The sequence below is a fragment of the Tetrao urogallus genome (genome assembly GCF_951394365.1).
Source record: "Tetrao urogallus genome assembly, chromosome: Z".
Taxonomy (NCBI): Eukaryota; Metazoa; Chordata; class Aves; order Galliformes; family Phasianidae; genus Tetrao; species Tetrao urogallus.
In genome coordinates this window covers 31,630,393-31,644,601 of record NC_136816.1, presented here as the reverse complement: position 1 = coordinate 31,644,601, position 14,209 = coordinate 31,630,393, and positions in this window count along the sequence as shown.

Genomic DNA, 14,209 nt, shown 5'->3' with positions numbered 1-14,209 from the left:
ATACGTATTTATAATACACAGATGACATAAGTATAACTATGACACTGTAAATACTGAGAAGACTGATAGGAGCTGATTGAAGAAAAGAAGTTCTTGATACCTATTTATTAAATATTTTCTTCCATTCTTCACTTGAATGAGAAACATATCTATCATTCCAGTTTAAATCAATAAAGATTGTTAATGCTGTCTTCCTCAGCTCACACGTAATAGTCTTTAGTGGTCAGTGTCTAGTGATAAACAACTTCGTCAGTTCTCCTCTCTGTGTCACCTTTGCATTTAAACATCTTGAAATTTTCCATGTGCTGTATGCTTTTGAAATAAAAATTCCCACGAACATTTCACAGGCAGATAAATAAAAAATAATATGTACATTTTCTTCTTTAAGTCTTCCATAAATGTGCATTTTTGTCTGGAACACTAGTTAACAGGCTTCTGTGTGCTGTAATCTGCATGCACAACTTCAAGACACAGACTTGATTAATTTACTTTTTTGTCATTTTCTATGTCTTGCAGATTCTAGAATGTAGATAGTTACAAAACTATTATTTAAAAAAAAATACAAAAAATGAAGGATTTCAAAATATTTGAATGAGCAAAACATATTCCCTCCGAAAAGAAAAATGAGAATATTGCTCACCTCTAGAGTCACAGAAAAAATAATAACCTGAAATCAAGTGATAAATAAAGAGGATATATATATCCAGTGGAAATAAAATCAATACTGAAAAATATAGGAAAGTTGCTTCAAATTGCTCTGACTTAAATTTTTAATGGTTCAAATGCATCTGAAATGAGCTAAGCAGCATCCAAGAATGCATACTCCCATTGATAAATTTCTGAATGTAGGTGCTTTGACCAAGAGATGCCCTTGTGCTTTCTCTTAGTAAATCAACTCCAGATGCTGCTTACTGCAGAACAAAATGATCTGATAAACAAGGGAAACTGTCCCTTTTAGTGTTTGATGCAGAACAAATTTGTTTTCTTTAGGAAAGCCAAATAAATGATAATTAGGAGAATTTAGTTGCAGAAAATCATGCCATTCAAGGAAGTCTGAAGTGCTTGTAGAAATTGAAAGTGTTGGCAACTGTATCTAAATTTCATAGTTGCTCCAAAAGTAATTCCTCCTACTTCTATTCAAACCACAACAAATGCAGATAGTGGAACAATACTACTTGATAGAGCTACAAAGAATTCTTCTTCAGCATTGTCACTAGCATTGGCTGATTCACATAGATGAGCTGATTGAGCAGCTCTTAATTTTTTGGTGTGACAGCTGTGAATGGCCAGCTGGAATGTGGTTTGTGCTGTTGGCACTGCTGAAGTGCATCAGCTACAGTCTCACTATTCTCACATCCACTCTTTGGTGTCCTTAAATATTCAGAAAACATTTATGTATTTCAATGGGTGCAATTTTTTTCCACAAGGAGGAATTCAGTGGCACACCTCTGCTTCATCCTAACTTCCATGTCAGGTGCCGTTTTGTTAGACTGCCCCTCTGCCATCTCCCACATGGCAACAAAATGTAACAGAATATTGGTGGGAAAGTTCAGCCTTTACTGCCATACAGTCAACATTTGCCTCTGCCACTGTGGGAAAACATAATAAGATAGGAGGCATTACTTTTGAAGTAGCCCTCATATATTGTACCAAGAATGAAGAAAGTGATATTTGATGTTTTCTGTCTGTGGTTCCTGAGAATTCAAAAATTTTTTCATCAGGCTGGTGGAAATGAAAACATTTTTTCCCCCTCAGACAACTAATGAATCAAAAGAAGTAATATGGACCAGCAAATTAGCAACATCAAAGTACACACACATTAAAAGGAAAGAGCAGTGAGTGATTCTAGATATGCAAAATGAGGAGTTAGATTGTGGCTACTTTTTCCTCAGTTCCACCATGAATACTATTGCTGCCTCCTTCTTTGTGGCTTATTTTCTGCTTTTCACCATCTTATACGCTGTATTGACACAGTCATTTGATTACTGTCAAGACAGTTGCAGATGACATCTGCGCATGCATACGTGCATACACACAGGACAGTACTGGGGCCAGCATCTGTGCAAACTCATATTGCTGCTTAAAAGTCTTCTCAAATTACTCTTTCTTGATATGAAGTTTTAGACTGGTGCTAACAGGATTGGCTGAATTGCACCAAGAGAGCAAACAGCATCTCAGAATAGATATGGGCATGAAATGCATTGATGGCATGTAGTCCTGAGTAGTCATTTATAAACAGGTTATATTCTTATAGTTGTTATATATTCATTATGTTTCCAAAAACCGTTAACATAATCAGTTGTGTCCTCCTCTCCCCCCAGTATAATCAGTCAGAGGTCTCTGCAGCTGCACAGTGGCCTTTTAATATTATCACAGCTCATCCACTGGTTTTCCTTCAACTGTCTTCATCATAATGTCTACTGGTCAACCTCTCATTGGTTTCTTGCTTTGATGCCCATAATCTTTCTTCCTCACTCTTGTGATTACAAGTTATTTGTTCTTGTGATTTGAGAAAGAGTGGTTTTGTAATATTCTTCACTACTTAGAAAAACCATGTTTAAGAAAGAAGAAATCCATATCAGGAAATACCTAAAGGTTACTAAGCCCCAGCTCCTGATTTGTGATATCCATTATGCTGTGCTAAAAACATTAAATTTAATTATACATTTACATTTATCTAGCACTCTGTCTCTTGTAGGTACATACTTTCTTCTCTAGTTCTATACCTCAGCATTAATAATACTTTTTCAAAGCATTCTCATCAAGTCTGTGTGGATATCCTTAGAGCACCCAAATTGGGAATCAAATGGAAGTCACTAAATCCCAGCAATCACACATTCACAGCATGAAGGGACTAATTACCATCAAATCTTAGCAAAAACAAAAATATATATCCAAGTCAGCATTTCACCAGCAACTTATAACAGGACCCAGGAGAAATACTGCATATCTTTTTCTTTGCATCATCTAGAGTAAGTCTGAATGAAAATGAAAATGAAAAAAAATGAAAAGGCATCTGACTGTACACTTTGTAGTATATTAGGCTTGGTTGTCTGCTTGGTCTTGTGCTGTTGGAGCACAAATGCTTGTTTTAGCATGATAATTAATGACAGCTGAACATAGAAGTGATGTGGTTAAAGCCTGTCATTTCACCACAGAGGCAGATCATATAATCTAGCCACAAGATATCTGTATATTTTGAGCTAGGCCAGTGATTAGTTGTCTAATCTTTGATGCCTTTCTTTACCTGTTGCAGCATTGATACCATAAAGCACCGCTCAAGAAACTCTGTAAGACTCAAGCCAAGAGGGACTTTCTAACCCCAGGTTAGCCATCCTGCTGGCAGGATGGGCTTCGAGAAAGGGAAATGCTGTGCTTTGCCATGGGTAGGGAAACACATCTGGTTTTCATTCTCTTTTTGCCTTTGAGTGCCAGAGGCATACAGGAGAACCTGTCCAGTTGGTGGACCTTTCCTGCCCTCTGCTGCTCAGCTGGGGAGATGTTCCAACTTCTCCAAGCACATCAGGACAAAGATATGTAACCAAAATCAGTCCAGGCTGGCTGTACTTGTGGGCATCAGCTGCTGGCATCTGCCTTGGTGATGCCATGGGCATGGCACAGCAGGTACAATGTTGACAGTTGCTGTTGTCACAAAGGCACTGATGACTTGAAGGACATAGAAAGAGGATAGAAAGAGCTGCAGCCCTGTGCCAGATGAGGCCAAGGTGAGTGGGATGTGGTTTCAGTTGCTGCTGCTGGCAGGATGGGCTTTGAGGAAGGGAAAGGCTGGGTTTTGCCATGGGCAGGGAAACACACCTGGTTTTCATTCTCTCTTTGCTTTTGAGTGCCTGAGGCATACAGGAGAACCTGTCCAGTTGGTGGACCTTTCCTGTCCTCTGCTGTTCTGCTGCAGAGATGTCCCACCTTCTGCAAGGACATCAGGATGAAGATATGTAACCAGAATCAGTCCAGGCTGGCTGCACTTGAATGCATCAGCTGCTGGCATCTGCCTTGGTGAATCCTTGGGCATGGCACAGCTAGCACAATGTTGATAGTTTTTAGATGGCCTCTGTCCTTGTCAGGTGTCTTGAATTACTGAGTTGCTTAAAGATTGGTTGGACCAATTAAATTCTTAGCGATGACTCTAGATACGTGTGTGCACAAAAGCGCACTCTAATGTAATAAGTGTAATGATGAATTCATGCCTTGTTTCCTTTAGCCTATGTTTTTAGATCAGGAGGACAGATTTCTGGATAGATGTTCATCTTAGCACCAGAATCCCATTGCTGCCCCCCATTCCAGGGGCGTTTGAGGAGTGATGCCTGTGCTGTTGTCCAACCAAGCTTTGGGGATGAGTCTACTTACCAGGGTATGTCTGACAGGACTGAGGGTGGGGGACTGGGCCAGTGGCGCTTTGCTCTCAGTCTCAGTGTTTGTCTTTACTCAGGAGGGCAGGTGGTGAACCTCACGAACCAATGTCTGCAGATGGGGTTTGCGGAGAAAGAGGTCCTGCAGGCCTTGTGTGGCAGCTACTCGCTGCGGAGCCTCGCTACAGAGCTGTAGCGAGGCTGAGTCAGTGTAAAACCCCAGAAATGCACGGAGGTGTGAAGGTGAGCTGTGGGCTTGAGTAACACTGGAGAGGATGTGCATGCTTGGGGTTTGGATGCTTCTGTGTGTTTGAAGTGACTGTGCTAGCACTGCTGGGTCAGCTTGAGTGTCTGGAACAAGTGTGACATGTCTTCTAGTTGCACGCTGTGTTCTTCCTGTTGTGCTGACCTCTTGAGCTCCAGCCCTAAGTGAGGATGCAAGTGCTACTGCAGAAGGAACAGATTTAGATTGGAAGTGCAGTGCAAAGAGCTGGAGCCAGTAGGAGCAGGGATGTGATCATCCCCCTGTAGTCAGCTCTGGTGAATCCTCACCTTGAGTTCAGTTCTGGGTCCCTTACTACAAGAAGGACACTGCATCCCTGAGATATTGCCAGAGAAGAGCAGTGAAGCTGTGAGGAGAGTAGAGCACCAGTCTTATGGGGAGCGGCTGGCTGAGGGAACTGGACTATTTAGTCTGGAGAAGAGGAGGCTCAGGGAAGACCTTATGCCTCTCTACGATTAGCTGAAGAGAGATTATGTCGAGGTGGGGGTCGTCCTCTTCTCCCATGTAAGTAGCGATAGGACTGGGGGGAATGGCCTCAAGTTGCACGAGGGGAGAGTGAGGTCGGATGTTAAGAAACACTTCTCCACAGGAGTGCCCAGGGAGGTGATGGAGTTACTGTCCCTGCAGGTGTTCAAGAAACATTAGATGTGGTAGTGAGGATCATGGCTTAGTGGGGAATATTGGTGGTAGGTGGACGGTTGGACTGGATAATCTTGGAGATCTTTTCCAAGCTTGCTACTTCTACGATTCTGTGAAAGGCATCTGCTGGGCGAGTGCTTTGGTGGCTGAGCATCAGCCTGCTGGAAAGCTGGCAGCTGTTGTCTGTGCAGACAGCCACATCCATGGGGAGTGGAGGCTTTTTAACCTTAACCTTGTCTTTCATGTCTCACGTGCAGTAAGTCATGTTGTTATAAAGCAGCATCTTGGAGGCAACCTTGATTTCTGCAGCCCCAAGCATTGTGGCACGAGAGCTCTCCCCCATGCTTCTCCCTTTGATGTGTGACTGTATCGAAGGCCTCGCAGAAGCCTGGGTAGGTGATGCCAGTTGCTCCTCCTTTCCCCATTGATGCTGGAAATAGCATGGAACGGGATGGGGGGACATCCCAGCCGTGGGGTCCTACTCAGGAACCTACACACTAGTTGTGTTTGACTGATCTTTCACAACTGCCCTTAAGGAATTCGGCTGCAGCCACTGAGAGTGCTCACAGATAGATGAATCAATAGTTGAAAAACTAAAGCATCTGTGCATTTTTTACCAGCAATTTGGGATACGATAGATTTCCTCTCATGTAGCTCTGCTTTGTAACTGCTCCTGAAAATAATAGCAGTTCCTTTCCTTTATCAACCTCTCTCTCTAAAAAGAGAGTTTTACTGTTTACTATTTACTGCCTTCTTTAACTGAGAGAGTGGTGAGGTGCTGGAACAGCTGCCCAGAGGGGCTGTGGATGCCCCATCCATCCCTGAAGATGTTCAAGTAGATACAGATGTGCATTAGGAATTTCTGCACTGCAGAGCTATTAAGGTTTCATCAGTATTTCTTCACTCTACCCCCTTTTCCCCTGCCCCCACACCTCTCCTCTCCTATCTGTCAAAATAAGACAGAGGACCCATTCCAACTTTTCCACGTAATTCTCACCGTTTCACAAGAGCAAACAAACTGGAAATCTGTATAGACTAACAGGGAGGCCAGGATTTGAGTCTGTCCTATTTTCACTTTTACTTCTGTTATCACTGAAGCTACATAAGTCTCATGAATTACTGTTTTCAGTGCTCTTGCTTGACTCGTGCACATTCTGAATTAAAATCTCCCATATCTGAGCTGATTTTGCACTAACAGCATGAATTGAACATATGCTGTTACCTTGAGTAAGTGTGCTGGTGCTCAGAGCACCAGCCAATCTACTAGCTTCACTCAGGTTTTGACAAGTATGAGAAAAAGCAATCACAGAGCAACACACCTTCCTCAGTTGCACATATTTTCTAGATACTGGTAAATAGTAGCAGCATCTGCTTCAGCTTCTCAGTTACACCTGAACGATATGGAAATATTTATCTTCAGATATGGAATATTTGATCTATTTACATTCAGCTTTTGTTTCAGGTCAGATGGATTACTATGCCAATTCCTTCAAAAGAGAAAGAATTATTGATAGGTTTTGTGGCATTCTGTTTTTGTAGGCCCTTTATTGGCTGCCTTTGTCCAAAGGGCATATATATTGTCCAAAGCAAATTCCGTGAGCTTCAGAGTATTGTTGTAGGTATAAATTGAAGCAGTGGATTTCAGAAGACACACATTTTCAATCACAAGCCAGATAAAGTGTCTGTGTTTTGTGATTACAGGAACTCTGCCAAATGCAAGAACAATGTTTTTACCAGGTGTTTTACTCCTCCATCAACATTTTAACTATATAAGCTCATGTTAGCGGTTGTTTTTTTACCTGTTTTACAGCACTCTGAAGACATCCATGACAGTAAAATCTTTAGAGCATAAAAAATGCAGAATTTCAACAAATGCACCACAACACTTGTTTGTAATCCTTCTGATTTCTTTCCCAGAAGCTTCAGAATACTGATTTCTGTGTGGTAGAGTAATCCTCCCAACATTTCAGCCTCTAAGTAATTTATTTGCCAAGCAGAAAACAAGAATTTGCTGATTGGATTTCCTTTTCTCTCAAAGATTTTAAAAAGATTGTGGCATGCATGCAAATATAAAACATCTGCAATTATTCACTTTCATTTTTTTTCCCTTGCATAACATTTTTTTCTATGTTCTGACATCATGTATTAGTTTCTACAGTAGTATCATTCTTTCTACCTTGCTAATCTTTTCTTATGTGAAGTTATCAAGTCCTGTTGCTCCACCTCCAGACCCTTCTATGAAAGTAGCTCTATGAATAGTTCTACAAATCCAGTCCTAAACAGAGATCTGCAGACTGTGTCACACAGTATATGATGAAAGCATCTCTTAAACGAACTCTTTGTACTGAACACATACTGCTTAAGCACAGTGTTAGTGAAAGTTGACTGTCTTTGTGTGTTTGCACAACAAAATGACCATCAGAATATTGGCTTTGAGAGCTGCTGCTACTCAGCTACACATATATATATATAATATATGAGGGCTGCTCCAAAAGTAACGCCTTCTATTTGATGATGTAGGGCCATGCTACCACAGGTGAATGTTGGTGATATGGCAGGAGAGGCTGAACCTTCCTACAAATCACAGAATCACAGAATTGTAGGGGTTGGAAGGGACCTCCAGAGATCATTGAGACCAACCCCCCTGCCAAAGCAGGTTCCCTACAGCAGGTCGCACAGGTAGGCATCCAGGCAGGTCTTGAACATCTCCAGAGAAGGAGACTCCACCACCTCCCTGGGCAGCCTGTTCCAGTGCTCCGTCACCTCACTGTAAAGAAGTTCTTGCGCACATTTGTGCGGAACTTCCTATGCTGCAGTTTCCGGCCATTTCCCCTTGTCCTGTCTCCATTCATCACTGAAAAGAGACTGGCCTCACCACTATGGCCCCCACACCTCACATATTTATAAACCTGGATTAGATCCCCTCTCAGTCATCTTTTCTCAAGGCTAAATAGACCCAGTTCACTCAGCCTTTCTTCATAGGAGAGATGCTCCAGGCCCTTCACCATCTTTGTGGCCCTCCGCTGGACTCTTTCCAAGAGATCCCTGTCTTTTTGTACAGTGGAGCCCAGAACTGGACACAGTACTCCAGATGAGGCCTTACCAGGGCAGAGTAGAGAGGGAGGATCACCTCCCTCGACCTGCTGGACACACTCTTTTTAATGCACTCCAGTAAGCCATTGGCCTTTTTGGCCACAAGGGCACACTGCTGGCTCATGGCCAACCTGGTGGTCATCCACCAGGACACCAGGTCCCTCTCTGCAGAGCTCCCCTCCAGCAGCTCATCCACCAACCTGTACTGGTGCATGCAATTATTCCTCCTCAGATGCAAGACTCTACACTTGCTTTTGTTGAACCTCATCCGGTTTCTCACTGCCCAGCTCTCCACCTGTCCAGGTCTCGCTGAATGGCAGCACAGCCTTCAGGCGTGTCAGCCAATCCTCCCAACTTCGTGTCATCAGCAAACTTGCTGAGGGTGGCCACTATCCCCTCATCAAGGTCATTGATGAAGATGCTGAACAAGACTGGACCCAGCACAGGCCTCTGAGGAACACCACTGGTTACAGGTCTCCAGACAGACTCTGCACTGCCAACGACGACCTTCTGCACTCTGCCAGTCAGCCAGTTCTCAACCCTCCTCACTGTCCACTCATCTATCCCACACTTCCTCAGCTTTGTTATAAGGATGTCGTGGGGGACAGTATCAAATGCCTTGCTGAAATCAAGGTAGACTACATCCACTGCTCTCCCCCCATCTACCCAGCCAGAGACAACATCATAGAAGGCAACAAGGTTGGTCAAGCACGACCTCCCCCTGGTGAACCCATGCTGACTTCTCTTGATAACCTCCTTTTTTTCCAGTTGTCTGGAGATGGCATCCAGCACAAGCTGTTCCATCACCTTTCCAGGGACAGAGGTGAGGCTGACTGGCCTATAATTGCCTCAATCTTCCTTCTTGCCCTGTTTGAAGACCGCAGTGACATTGGCTATCTTCCAGTCTTCAGGCACCTCCCCCGTCCTCTAAGACCTCTCAAAGATGACAGAAAGCGGTTCAGCAATCACCTCTGCCAGCTCCCTCAGTTCCTGTGGATGCATCCCATCGGGTCCCATGGATTTGTGGGGAGGTCTTCCATTCCCCAGACCCTCTCACTAACCTCCAGGGTCTCGGATTCCTGAGGGGGAGGTTTTTCACTGAAGACAGAAGCAAAGAAGGCATTCAGTATCTCCATCTTCTCAGCATCCCCCGTTACTTAGCAGGGGAGCCACACTCTCCCTAGTCTTCCTTTTACTGTTAATGTACTTGAAAAAACCTTTTTTATTATCCTTTATCACCTTCTCCAGATTTAATTCCAGGCGGGCTTTAGCCTTCCTTGTCGCATCCCTGCAGACCCTGACAACATTCCTGTATTCTTCACAAGTGGTCAGACCCTTTTTCAACATTTCATGGGCCTTCTTCTTTCCTTTGAGTTTGTGCACGAGCTCCTTGCTCATCCACACAGGTCTCCTGCCACCCTTTCCCGATTTCTTCCTCACGGGGACGCACCGATCCTGAGCTTGGAAGAAGAGCTGCTTAAATGCCGACCAGCTCTCACAGGCCCCCATACCTTCCAACACCCTAGCCCACGGGACAGCTCCAAGTAGGTCCCGGAAGAGATCAAAGTTGGCTCTCCTGAAGTCCAGGGTAGCAATCCTACTTTTTGCTTTACTTCTTCCAGTCAGGGTCTTGAACTCCACCATCTTGTGGTCACTACAACCCAAACTGCCCCCGACCTTTACTTCCCTGACAAGCCCTTCTCTATTTGTGAGAATAAGGTCCAGCAATACCCCTCCCCTCGTCGATTCCTCTACCACCTGCATCAGGAAGTTATCTTCAACACATTGCAGGAACCGTCTGGACCGTGTGTGCCTGGCCACATTGCTTTTCCAGCAAATATCTGGATAATTGAAGTCCCCCATAAGCATCAGCGCCTGGGATCGTGACGCTGCTTCCAGTTGCTTGTGGAAGGACTCATCAACCTCCTCCTCCTGATCAGGGGGCCAGTAGCACACTCCCACAACAGTGTCAGCCATACCAGCCCGCCCCTTGATTCTCACCCACAAGCTCTCCACTGCTACACTGTTCTCCCCCAGGTGGAGTTCAATGCATTCTAGCTGCTATCTTACATAAAGAGCAACTCCACCACCCTGCCTCACCAGTTGATCTTTCCTAAAAAGCACATAGCCCTCCATGACAACATTCCAGTCATGCGAGCTGTCCCACCACGTCTCCGTGATCACAATGAGATCGTAGCCATGCGACCGCACACAGATCTCCAACTCTTCCTGTTTATTTCCCATACTGCACGCATTAGTGTATAGACACTTCAGGGAAGCAGCATTCCCCTGCCACACTCCATCCTTTCGAACTCCACCCTCATCACCCATGAAGTTCTCTTTTGAACCTCGAACTACCCGCACAAAATAAATAAAATAAACCCGCAAAAAAATAATAATAAAAAAATTCCTGTGTGCTGACGAAGCCCTCGTAGGCCTCAGTAGCCCTCATTTTGTCCCCTTCTCCCCTCTTACCTAGTTTAAAGACCTTTCAGTGAGGCCCGCCAGCTCCTGGGCTAGGATCCTTTTACCCCTTGCAGACAGGTGAGCTCCATCTGCAGCCGTCATGCCAGGAGCCGAGTAAATTGCCCCATGGTCAAAAAAACCAAAGTTCTTGTGCCTGCACCAGCCTCTAAGCCATTTATTGATGAGGAGGGTTTTTTTGATCTTCTCAGTGTCCTTCCCCACCAGTGAAGGGATGGAAGAGAAGACCACCTGCACTCCCGCACCATCCAGTACCCTCCCCATACCCTTGAAGTCATTCTTGATAGCCCTTAGGCTTCTCTTGGCAGCATCATCACTGCCAACCTGAACTACCAATAAGGGGTAGTAGTCAGATGGGCGAATAAGCCCAGGCAGCTTTCTAGAGATGTCCCTGACCTGTGCCCTAGGGAGGCAGCACACTTCCCTCTGCGTGGTGTCAGGTCGACATATCGGGCCCTCAGTTCCTTTTAGAAGGGAATCACCTACAACTATCACCCTCCTTTCTTTACCGGAAGAGGCGGTCTTCAAGCATGGAGCCGACCGCCTCCCCTTAGCAAAGCTCGGAGGCTGTACCACCATCTCATTCTCAGCCTCCTCACCCTCCGGTTCCAGGGTTTCAAACCTATTACTTAGAGGCACCTGAGGAACCGGGGTAGGTCCGGAAGGGCGCCGCCTGCGTCGCTGAGGTGGGACCTGCTGCCATTCCTCCTCTCCTCTCAAGTCAACTCTCTCGGCTTGACCACGGCAAGGGAGAGAGTCCACTACAGGCTGGGGGTTGCAATCTCTGCTTGTTTCTTGCAGAGAGTTACACCACTAGTCTATCTCCCTCTCGCAGTCTCTAATAGATCTTGACCTCTCTACCTCCTCCCTAAGCTCCACCACAAGGCTGAGCAGCTCATCCAGCTGCTTGCACCTCACGAGGTAACATCCCTCCCATCATTCCCCAGCAGCAGCAGACTCAGGCACTCCCTGCAGCCAGAGACTTGAACCACTGCAGTTCTGGGCAGTCTCTCTGTCTGGGTCACCACAGTCTTCTTGGAGCAAGCCCGCTGTCTGCTAGAGACCATGTTTGAACATACAGTCTCTGGGTCAGTGAGTGGGAGAGCAGTCACCTGAGCAAGGACAAGAACACTGACCGTATCCTACCACAAGACCCACCTCCCACACCTACTGGTACAGTAATGGGCAGCGTGGGCTGCACTCACACACTGCCTGCCCTCCCTTTTAGCAGTGGGCAGCAACACACTTTTTTCACCAGGCGTATTAGGAGCTAGCTCCCGGTTTCCCGGGGTCTGCTTATAGCCTCACAGAAGAGGGGTCAAGGTTAATCACAGAGATAAGAGTGAGCAGTGCCAGCTCCACCCCTGCTGTCTCAGCAGCCCACCCACAAGCAACAAGCTGCTGCCACCCCCAGCATCGGCAAAGTGCTTTTGCTGGTTAAAAAAGCCCAGAAAAGAGCTTTTTGGATGGCATTTATTGCTTTAGCTCCCTTGCCTAGTGCAGTCTTACCTGCCCTGAAGCTGGTCTCTGCAGAAATGACCTTTCTATCCTTCCTTTGACTTTCAAGTCACCAGTGCCTGTGGGACAATGGCAACTGTCAACCTTGTACCTGCTGTGCCATGGCATCACCATGGCATCAGCCATGGCATCACCAAGGCACATGCCAGCAGCTGATGTCCTCAATTACAGCCAGCCTGGACTGATTTTGGTTACATATTTTATTTTTATCCTGAAGTCCTTGGAGAAGGTGGGACATTTCTCCAGCTGAACAGCAGAGGACAGGAAAGGTCCACCAACTGGATAACTTCTCGTGCATGGCTCTGGCACTCAAAGGCAAAGAGAGAAGGAAAACCAGGTGTGTTTCCCTGCCCATGGCAAACCCCAGCACTTCCCATAGTCAAAGTCTAACCTCAAAGCAGCATCAAATGAAACATCCCACTCCCCTTGGCCTCATCTGGCACAGGGCTGCATGTACTTGGAGCTGATTCTATCCTCTCTCTACGACCCTCAAGTCACCAGTGCCTGTGTGACAATGGCAACTGTCATCCTTGTACCTGCTGTGCCATGGCATCACCATGGCATCAGCCATGGCATCACCAAGGCACATGCCAGCAGCTGATGCCCACAAGTACAGCCAGCCTGGACTAATTTTGGTTACATATCTTTGTCCTGATGTGCTTGGAGCAGGTGGAACATCTCTCAGCTGAACAGCAGAGGGCAGGAAAGGTCCACCAACTGGACAGGTTCTCCTGTATGCCTCTGGCACTCAAAGGCAAAGAGAGAATGAAAACCAGGTGTGTTTCCCTGCCCATGGCAAAACCCAGCCTTTCCCTTCCTCACCATCCTTCCTACCAGTAGCAGGAATTGAAACAACTTCCCACTCACCTTGGCCTCATCTGGCACAGGGCTGCAGCTCTTTCTATCCTCTCCATGGCCTTCAAGTCAGCAGTGCCTGTGTGACACAGGTAAATGCAAACATTCTAACTGCTCTGCCATTGCCATGGCAGCAGAGAAACAGTTGCCAGCATCTGCTTCCCTCAAGTACTGCCTGGCTGGACTTATTTTCATTACATATCTCTGTATCTGTGCCCTTGAGGATGATGGAGCATGTCTCCAGCTGAGCAGCAGGCACAGCAGGGTTTCATGGTCTGGGCATGTTCTCCTCTGGCTCTCTGGCCCTCAAAGACAAAAGAGGAGGTCGCACAGTCTGTGGCCTCACAGCCACCCCTGCTTCCCTGCCCAGCGCTCAGGCCTTTCCTTCTTTGCTCTTTCCTCCCCTCTCCTCTGCTCACCCTTTGCTCTCCTTTGCCCTGGGCTGGCTGAGCAGTGCCGGCCTTGTTTTCGCTCCCTGGCCCAACACAGTTCCCCTGTGACTCTGCCAGCTGCTCTGACACAGCGAATGCATCATCAGCGTGGGTTCCAGAATGCGACAGACATCCTGTTCTTCCAAGGCTTATTGGAGCAGACAGTGATAAATAACTCCCGTTGCTCAGGTCCCTTGGCAATTTGCTGACAAGCAAACCCTGCTGCCACTCTGTGTGGGCACAGCCTTGCATACATAGCCATGGTCACACTGCAGCCCCTGTCTGCATCAGAAGTGGGCCAGTCCACCTTCTCTTGGCCTCCTTGCCTTCATGAAGAAGGGCAGATTGGGGTTAAGTCCATAAGCTTTCAGACGACAAAGTGAAGTCTCTGCACCCTGGTGACCTGTTCAGCTGTGCAGCCTACTCATCTGGTCTGCTTGGGCTGTACAAAAGGCTCATAGCACGTTATCCTCATACCCCCAAATATACTCCTGTTCGTGCAGTGCAGTCTAGTTTCTAAAAGGAAACGTGAACAATCT